The sequence below is a fragment of the Ursus americanus genome, chromosome 16 (genome assembly GCF_024610735.1).
Source record: "Ursus americanus isolate L20-20 chromosome 16, mUrsAme1.1.p, whole genome shotgun sequence".
NCBI classification, from domain to species: Eukaryota; Metazoa; Chordata; class Mammalia; order Carnivora; family Ursidae; genus Ursus; species Ursus americanus.
The window spans coordinates 39,705,713-39,716,110 of NC_142142.1; the positions used below are offsets into that span (position 1 = coordinate 39,705,713).

At 41.3% G+C, this 10,398-nt stretch overlaps 1 pseudogene; it reads left to right on the forward strand.

The window, feature by feature from the left end:
• The first annotated feature begins 5,441 nt into the window (after positions 1 to 5,441).
• Positions 5,442 to 5,734, forward strand: LOC123783204 (large ribosomal subunit protein eL37-like; annotated as a pseudogene).
• The last annotated feature ends 4,664 nt before the right edge of the window (positions 5,735 to 10,398 follow it).

Consider the following 10,398-nt stretch of genomic DNA (forward strand, 5'->3'; position numbering starts at 1 on the left):
AGTCCAAAGAATGTGCATCTCTTGATCTCGTGGTTGTGAGTTCAAGCCCCTCTTTGGGTGTAGAGATTTCTTAAAAAAAAACAAAGTCTTTAAAAAAAGTAGCTTACCAATAAAAAAATAAAGTAGTTTACCAATAGATGTTTATTAAATGTTAGGGATTCACCATAGTACTGAATATCACATGCCTGGTGGGTTTTTTTCTTTTTTAAAAAGATTTGATTGATTGATCGATTGATTGATTGATTTAGGAAGAGAGAGCAAGCAGGGGGAGGGGCAGAGGGAGAGGGAAAGAGAGAATCTCAAGCCAACTCTGCGCTGAGCACCCAGGCAGACACGGGGCTCGATCCCACAGCTGGGATCATGACCTGAGCCGAAATCAAGAGTCAGATGTTTAACTGACTGAACCACCCAGGCACCCCTCCTGGTGGGTTTTTTAAAACAGCCATATTGGGGGTGCCTGGGTGGCTCAGTAGTTAAGCGTCTGCCTTCGGCTCAGGGCATGATCCCGGCGTTATGGGATCGAGCCCCACTTCGGGCTCCTCCGCTGGGAGCCTGCTTCTTCCTCTCCCACTCCCCTTGCTTGTGTTCCCTCTCTCGCTGGCTGTCGCTCTCTCTGTCGAATAAATAAATAAAATCTTAAAAAAAAAAAAACCAGCCATATTGAGGTATAATTTATACGCCATAAAATTCACATTTTAAGTGTATATTCAATGACTGTTAGTAAATTTACGGAGCTGTGCATCTACCAGCACAATTCAATTTTAGAGCATTTCCATCACTGCCCAAAGATTCCCCCACGCCCATTTATTTTGACTCTCCCTCCCCTCTCCCCCAGCTCCAGGCAACTGTAACCTACTTTAAGTCCCTACAGATTTGTCTTTTCTGGATTTGCCTTTCCTCATGTAATTGGACTTATAGAATATGCGATCTTTTTTGTCTGGCTTCTTTCATGAGCAAAATGTTTTTGTGGTTCACCCATGAATGATGCCGCTATGAACATTCACACACAAGTCTTTGTGTGCACATAGGCTTTCATTTCTCTTGGATAAATGCCAAGCAGTAGACATGCTGGGTTGTATAGTAAATTTATGTTTAACTTTTTAAGAAACCGCCAAACTGTTTTCCAAAGAGGTGGCACTGTTTTCCATTCCTACCAGCAAAGGATGAGCATACCAGGCGTTGTACATATATTATTTTGCATAGATATGAGTGGTCATATCATAACCACTACTTTCTAGGTGGGAAACTTGAGACTGAAGGAGGTTAACTTTGCAGCCTTGACAAAGCCAGTATTCAACCATGTCTGATTCCAAAGCCATCCTTTTTCTACTCTGAAACTAGGCTCTGTGCTGGATGCTTGTTGCCTTCAGCAGAGACCGGGGACAGTACTTTGCTTTTTGGCTCAATCACTCTAAGGAGCCAAGACATCAGGTGAGTAATGGAGCCTTGAGGCTTCCGTTTCTGCCCCCTGGTCCTGGATGCCACACCCCGGAAATGGTTCACATGACTCATTTACTTCTTCAAGTTTAGAATGTGACACAGCAAATGAGCAAGCTGGGCAATAGAGACAAGTGTCCATTCCTGTGGACTTTGACAGTCTGGTAACTGCTTGGCTGGCCACAAAACAGGGAGAGGAGAGTTTTGCTTTCCTCTTTTCTCTGAGTCAGCAAGTAGTCAGTTACTGAAATCACACCCGCTAACAAGTCCAGGCAACCACTGACTGCATCGTTCCCTGCCTCGTTGGGTACGGTTGGTCAGAACACACACAGCAAGATATGTAACTTGATTACATAAACGCACAGACAAGCTTGTCAAATTGAAAAGATCAAGCAAGGGGTGCCTGGATGGCTAAGTCGGTTAAGCGTCCGACTCTTCATCTGGCTCCGGAGGTGATCTCGGAATCGTGGGATTGAATTCTGTGTCAGGTTCCTCGCTCGGTGCAGTCTGCTTGAGGTTCTCTCTCCCTCTGCCTCTTCCCTCTGCGCTCTCTCTCTCTCTCTAAAATATATAAATACGGGCGCCTGGGTGGCACAGCGGTTAAGTGTCTGCCTTCAGCTCAGGGCGTGATCCCGGCGATCTGGGATCGAGCCCCACATCAGGCTCTTCCACTATGAGCCTGCTTCTTCCTCTCCCACTCCCCCTGCTTGTGTTCCCTCTCTCGCTGGCTGTCTCTATCTCTGTCGAATAAATAAGTAAAATCTTTAAAATAAATAAATAAATAAATAAATAAAATATATAAATAAAGTAAATCTTTAAAAAAAGGAAAGAAAAGATCAGGCAAGAGTGCTTGCTTTCTGTAATCTTTACCTTCAGCAGGATTTTAATACAAGTCTATCTTCTCTTATTCATATCTTCCTACATCACCGTCCCCAGGGGCATCATGTTAGGGTAAACAAGCATGGAATCTGGCATTTTCCTTCATTCATCTTTCACAGCAGGGGCCGTGTCTTGTTCAGCTTTGTGTTCCCTGCAGTGCTTAGCATGGCGTCTTGTAACATCAGACCTTCATCATATCTCACCTGGGCCATGGCAATCGATCTCCCAGCGGTCACCCTCCACCTCTATCTCCACTATGCAGTCCATTTTCCACACTGTCTCCTGAATTATCTCTCTAAAGCACATTTTTTACTCAAAGAGAAATGATGACATTTTATTATTTAATTAGATTCATGGGGTTGCAAATGGTAAAGGTAATGCCACACGTGTCTGTGCGTTAAAGATGCCCACTGATTTATGGTGCGGCCAAAAGAAAAGAAAAAAGAAGATATTTTAAGGCCGTCAACTGCTGTGGGGAAAAAAAATCCATATTCTTAAGCAGGTTATAAAAGACCATTTGTAACCTGGCTCAGCACACCACAGCTTGATTTCTCACTATTCTCTTCCCCCTCTGCTCTTTCTTTCTTTTTTTTTTTTTTTAAAGATTTTATTTATTTATGTGACAGAGAGACAGCCAGCGAGAGAGGCAACACAGCAGGGGAGTGAGAGAGGAAGAAGCAGGCTCCCAGCGGAGGAGCCTGATGTGGGGCTCGATCCCGGAACGCCGGGATCACGCCCTGAGCCGAAGGCAGACGCTTTAACGACTGAGCCACCCAGGCGCCCCCTCTCTGCTCTTTCTAAAAGGATCACTTACTGGGGGCGCCTGGCTGGCTCAGTCAGTGGAGCATGGGACTCTTGATCTCAGGGTCATGAGTTGAAGTCCCATGTTCAGCGTAGAGCCTACTTTATAAATACATACATACATACATAAAAGGACCACTTATTCACTCTCTTTACGTTTCGTAGCACCTGTGACAGGCCTGAACATAGAGCAGTGTTCAGTAAATACTTTTTGGTAGATTGATCGTTGTTTTGACCTGTTAAGAGCTGTGTCAATTCAGTAAGTCTTCAAAGGAGACTTCTACTAATTCCTTGGACTTTCTTCAAAACAGAGGAGGTATAAAAAATGATAAATAAAGGATACTTTTTTCTCTTCTTCTCCTATCGATGTCTTAATTTTTTAAAGTTTTTTTTAATATCTTTATTTTAAAATTGCAGAAGTGTCCACCCTTCAAAGTAGAAGAAATTCTCAAAGAAATAGCAAGACTGCTAATTTTCTTAACATCAAGCAATCAAGTGCAATGCAATTTGGAAGGCTTTAATGGTCATTTAAACTTGAATTGCTAATCATTTTCTTAGGAAAACATAACACGACAAAGAAATAAAGGAAAGAAAACATAAATGAAAGGTCTCACAGGATATTCAAGATGGTCACACTTTACAAACCACATATGGGTCAACAATGAACAGTTCTGTCAATGCTATTCTGGGAAATGGATGAGTTAAAACCACCAAGAGAATCTTAAAATCTAATCTTAAAATTTAGTCAATTTCAGACGAGCATATAGATTTGTAAATTTCATAATATATTAATGAGTTTGTAAATGTCATGATATATTAATGATTTTACCATCAGAATGTCTTATTCTGTTATGTATATGGCCACCCTCATAAGCAAGTTGACGTAATAGAATTCATTATCAAACCCTTTAATTAAATACTTATAGATATTACTTAAAAACTAAACCACGTGCCGGGGTGCCTGGCTGGCTCAGTCGGAAGAGCGTGTGACTCTTGATCTCAGGGTTATGAGTTCAAGCCCTATGTTGGGTGTAGACATTACTTAAATAAATAAAACTTTAAAAAATATATAAAATAGGGGTGCCTGGGTAGCGCAGTCGTTAAAGCGTCTGCCTTCCGCATCAGGGCGTGATCCCGGTGTACCGGGATCGAGTCCCACATCGGGCTCCTCCGCTAGGAGCCTGCTTCTTCCTCTCCCACTCCCCCTGCTGTGTTCCCTCCCTCGCTGGCTGTCTCTCTGTCACATAAATAAATAAAATCTTTAAAAAAATAAAATAAAATAAAAAATATATAAAATAAAAACAACAAAAAAACCTAAACCATGTGCAAACAAAACAAAACAAACCTGGAAAAAAATTGTAGCAAATTTGACAACAACAATATGTTGTTATGTAAAAGGCTGTTAAAATGAAATAGAACGCTCTATCCAACAATGTTGATGGGCGAGCAGCTTGGTGATCAGATCACCAAGGAAGTAATATGATTCGTAGTTACCATGAGAAAGTCATTCAGTTCTAACTTCACCAGAAATCAATATACCACTTTTTGTTGAGCAAACTAGCCAAAGATAAAGAAAAAGGAGTTTATCACCCGTGCCTCGTGAGTACGTGATAAAACAAGGAATAATACAATTCTTTTTTTTTTTTTTAATTTTATTTATTCGACAGAGATAGAGACAGCCAGTGAGAGAGGGAACACAAGCAGGGGGAGTGGGAGAGGAAGAAGCAGGCTCATAGCGGAAGAGCCTGATGTGGGGCTCGATCCCACAACCCCGGGACCACGCCCTGAGCCGAAGGCAGACACTTAACCGCTGTGCCACCCAGGTGCCCCGGAATAATACAATTCTGGTGGCGGGGCGCCTGGGTGGCTGGCTCAGTGGTGGTTAAGCGTCTGCCTTCGGATCAGGTCATGATTTGAGTCCGGGGACCCAGCCCTGTATCAGGCTCCCTGCTCAGTGGGGAGTCTGCTTCTCCCTCTCCCTCTGCCCCTCACTCCACTCCTGTGCTCTCTCTCTTTCTCTCAAATAAATAAATAAATAAATAAATAAATAAAATCCTTAAAATATATGTGTGTGTGTGTGTTGTGTGTGTGTATAGATAGATAGATAGATAGAAAGATATATTTCTGGTGGCAATATAACATTGGGACAGTCCTTTCGTAATGCTATCTGGCAACTGTGTCAAAGATCTTAAAAATGTTTGTGCTTTTTTGGTAATTTCACTTCTGGGATCTATACTAAGGGAATAGTCCTACATGAGGAAAAAAGAAATATAACATGCAGAAAACATTATATATAGCTCTTTGGGGTCTGCCGCGGAAACAAGATGACATAGAGGACCTCATCGTTTGGAAAGTGTCGCAATAAGAGGCACCCGTTGTGCCCCCGCTGTGGCTCAAAGGCTTACCGCCTTCAGAAGTCCACTGGTGGCAAATGTGCCTATCCTGCCAAGCGCAAGAGTAAGTACAACCGGAGCGCCGAGGCTAAAAGAGGAAATACCACTGGGACCGTTGAATGAGGCACCTAAAAATCGTATACCGCAGATTCAGGGATAGATTCCGTCAAGGAACAAAGCCTCAGCCCAAGAGGACAGCTGTGGAAACATCCAGTTCATCTTGATTTTAATGATTAGTCACACAATAAATGTTCTGGTTTAAAACAAAACAGAACAAAACAGAACAACCCCCACATTATATGTATAGTTGCAAACCACCTAAATATTCAAGAGTAGAAGAACACAAGAGAAATTCTGATATATTTATTTGATGAATGTGATACAGCAAATAGGAATCGGCATGAATGACTCCCACGAACATAATATTGAAAAGACAAAGCAAGCTGTAGAATACCTACTGTATGAAACTAATTATGTAAAGTTTGAAATATGCAAATAAAACTACTTAGTGAGGGTTACATATATATGTGGTAAATGTATAAAGGCGTGGACTGAATAGTTTCTCCAGAACTCACAGGGGAGGCTGCAAGTTTTGGGGGTAGGGCTGGAGGGAAGAAAACTGGTGTCGTTCTATCTTTTCTTCCCATTTGAAATTGAGGATGACTTTAGGAAACACTAGAGGGGTGAGTTAATAGGACTTGGTTAACGGTTAAGTATGGGGCTTGACAGAGTCAAAATCTTGAGGATTTGATCACATAGTTGTCTGGGTCATGGAAGGTGGGTATCAATAAGAGGGGAATTGTTAGTTTATTTTTTTGTGTTAAGTTTCAGATGTTGGCCAAACTTCCATATAGGTATTAATAATCTTGGTAAGTCAATTATAATAAGCAGATGAGAAGAAAAATAAAGTGAATGTGAAAGAAAGAGATGATCCTGTCCCTACTGAGATAATAATATGTATTTGTTTTGCCTGTTTCTTTTCTTTTTCTTTTCTTTTTTTTTTTTTTAGGTTTTTATTTACTGAGCACCTGGGTGGCTCAGTTGGTTGAGTGTCTGCCTTTGGCTCAGGTCATGATCCCAGAGTCCTGAGATCAAATCCCGCATGGGGCTCCCTGCTCAGCGGGGAGTCTGCTTGTCCCTCTGCCCCTCCTCCCTGCTTGTGCGCACCATCTCTCTCACTCTCTCAAAAATAAACAAAATTTAGGACGCCTGGGAGACTCAATTGGTTAAGCATCTGCCTTTGGCTCAGGTCATGATCCAAGGGCCCTGGGATCGAGTCCCTCATCGGACTCCTTGTTCAGTGGGGACTCTGCTTCTCCCTCTGCCCGCCGCTCCCCCTGCTCGTGTGTTCTCTGTCTCTGTCTCTGTCTCTCTCTCTGACAAATAAATAAAAATCTTAAAAAAATAAAAACTAAAAATAAAATTTTAAAAAACCAAGATTTTATTTACTTATTTTAGGTGGGAGGGGCAGAGAGAGAGGGAGAAAGAATCTCAACCATGCTGAGCATGGAGCCTGATGCCGGGCTCGGTCCCACCACCTTGAGATCATGACCTGAGCTGAAAGCATGAGTTAGGCACTTAATCGACTCAGCCACACCGGTGTCCCTGCTTTGTCTATTTCTAAACCTGTTTATAACAAGGCTTTGTATGACTTGAGAGAGGGCAGTATTTCACGGTCTTGAAGATAATATAACAATGGCTTTTTTTTTTTTTAATATTGCCAGGAACACCATCAATTTATGTCTGTCTGTACTTGGGGACCAGACAGCATCTTATTAAACTCTAAGAAAACAGTTCTATGATGGGAGGAGTGGTGAAAGAAGTACAAAAATAGAAAATTCAATCAGAGAGCTTCTATGATGTATGACATCTTCAAAAATCAACTTCAGACATCTAAATATTGGGGAATGGTGTCAGTTTACATCTCATGAATATACTCTTTATTTTAAGTATGGCAAAAGTTAATGCTGGTAAGTGTTTACTTTCCTGTCTTTGCCGGACATTAGGGTATATTGACAAGTAAGTCTTTGAATCTTCTTAATGGGTGAAATTTTCTGACCTTTTCATGGGGTCCTCCTTCGGGTGTGTTGTTTTTGCTCTGGCTCTAAGTGTGGCCCATGCACCAGCAGCAACAGCGTCACCTTAGAATTTGTTAGAAATGCACATCTGATCCCACCTCAGCCCTTCTGAATTATAATCTGTATTTTATACGGTCCCCACAGGACTCATATGCAAATTAAAATTTGGAAAGCACTGATGTAGCCAATTAGGAAAATGAAATTCAAAAGTAAAAGTCCCCTGGATTTTAGTAATTATTAAAAGGCAGTGATTCTTGGTCTTTTATAGGGTTTTGGACTCCTTGGAATGTGCTGGAAATTATGAAATCTTCCCTCAGAAAAAATGCACATATGAACTGGAACATGATATTTAGCATAAAACTTTTAGAGGGATTCAAGAGTTTCAAGGTTAAAAGCTAGGGTCTTATTTTTCTTCTCTAACCTGGGGGAAAACTTTTCAATAATTTGCGTATGAATGGACTGAAAGACTAGGGCCTGAACACGACCTGAATAGTTGAAATGTTTGTGTGAGCCTGTGACTTTTGTATGAAGAAACAAAAGAACCTCAAAAGTATTTTTTCTAGAAACCAAGTTACCAGCAATGATTGCATTTATAGATATTAGTGATTAATGTTTCTTCCCGGTGAGGAAATAAATTTAAACGTAAAAGAACTTGGTTTTGTCTTGAATAAAATGAAGAGATTGGATGCCATACTAGAATTTGAAAAGGAACCTTGAGAGAAAAGAATCCTGCTCAATTCTCAAGCTCTCTGCTGGTTACTTTAATACGATAAGAAAGAGAAGTTAAGAGAATATTTACATTCCATGACCACAGGAGTAGAGTAAATAAAAAACACTGTTAAGGAGGAGAAAAGGTCTTACTTAAATTTATATCTATGCAGAACCTGTCTCTTGTTAATGTTTGCTGAGAAGGAGCAAAAGCTCAATCAACTTAAAATCCAAACATGAAGTATCATGGTAGCCATGAAGTACAATGGACTTTTCCCCTTACTTTTTACTGTGTCGTACTTTTAAGAATCAGAGAAATATGGCCCTTACTAACAGAGGATTATTTGTCTAGCCAATGGCACTTGGCTTCCTCTCAGTCTTTAAATTATGCATCTATACCCCTGGTACAATATCCCTGCTTTCCTCTTCTTTATTGCCATATATACTAGAAAAATCCATCCCATTTTTTTAAGCTGATTTGCATCAGCAATATCTCTTTCTGAGGATTATTCGTGGATTACCCATAAATATTCAGAACAATGTTTCTGTGGATCTTAATCTGCGCTATATTTGGCATAGGGTTTTGTTTTCTAAAAAATGTTCCATTTCTTTTCTCCCACTCAGCATAAGACTTACCCCAGTTTACTGTTTGGCCAGCCAACGTATTTGCTATCTCACTCGGATCCAACGGGGCCACATGAAAGGTTCGCACGCTGTAAGAGCACTTATACAAAAAGAGGGGTTTAACTCAAAATAGAAATTGCACTGTATTGATTTTTTAAAATTAAGTTTTAAGTGAACCAAAAGAGGTGCTCTGAAGGCTTCATCACTGAAAATTCTTAGAAAGTATTTTCTTTCATGTTTTCTGGGAGCTATCTTTTTGGAAAACGGTCCTTCACATCCTCTTAGCATACTCTACTAAATTTTTTTTCTCTCTCCATTTTGCTACCCCATACCACTTTTCCCAATACTGGCTCAGAATCTGCATTTGTCTCCCTCTTCCATCCACCATTGTGTCCTGTTATTTTTCTCCATCACTATGCAGCTAGAGGTTAAGCCAAATCAGAAACAAGAGGAAAAAGTTGGCAAGAGGCCACAGCTTGTTTAAAACCTTCTACATTTAATACAGTTCTCGGGCTCTGCCTAGAAAGTAAGTTTCACTAATAAACAACTAGCAATCCAGCTATTCTAATAGTTGAGCTGCAAGTGAAAGCCTACCCCGGGGCTGCTGGGCTGTTACTTACACACCACTGTGGAACCAAAGGTGCGTTCAGAGAAAAGAGAAACGTAGATCGCCAGTCCTGTTTCCTGCTGTCAGTGAGCAGTGCAGAGAGGATCATAAGTAACCTTGGCAAGTGAGCCGACCACAGGCAACATGGTAAAGCAGGTCAAGTGTGCCTGGAGCAGAAACGTCAACCCCTGGGACTCCAGAAAATCCTTCTTTAATAATTGACGCATCTCGTGCATCTCATTTCTGCGTAGAATGCTCTCCATCCCTACATATTTTTCTATGGTGTTTCCTATCACTATTGTTACCATGTAGCAAAACAACTAATTTGTATTTAAGTTTTTTTTTTTTTTGGTGGGGCAGCTGTGGTGAGGAGGGGCAGAGGAGAGCGAGAGAAAGAATCCTGAGCAGGCTTCCCACCCAGTGAAGCCCAGTGAGTATCTTTATAATCATTATTCTGAACTCTAGTTTCGACATCTTAACTTACATCCTTACTGATTAGGTCCCTGGCAGTCAGCACTGCCTCTTGTTCTCTTTTTTGATGTGAGTTTTTCTGTCTTGTCATTCTTACAGAAAGCAGTTGCTTTTCTTTCTTTCCCTTTTTTTTTAGAAAGTCTTTTTTTTTTTTTTTAAGATTTTATTTATTTATTTGACAGAGAGAGGGAGGGAGAGAGCACAAGCAGGGGGGGAGTGGCAGGCAGAGGGAGAGGGGGAGGGGGAAGCAAGCTCCCCGCTGAGCAGAGAACAGGACTGCAGGGCTCTATCCCAGGACCCTGGGATCATGAGCTGAGCCCAGGGCAGACGCTTAACCGACAGAACCACCCAGGCGCCCGTTAATTTATGCTTTTGCATGTATCAGTTCATTTCTTTGTCT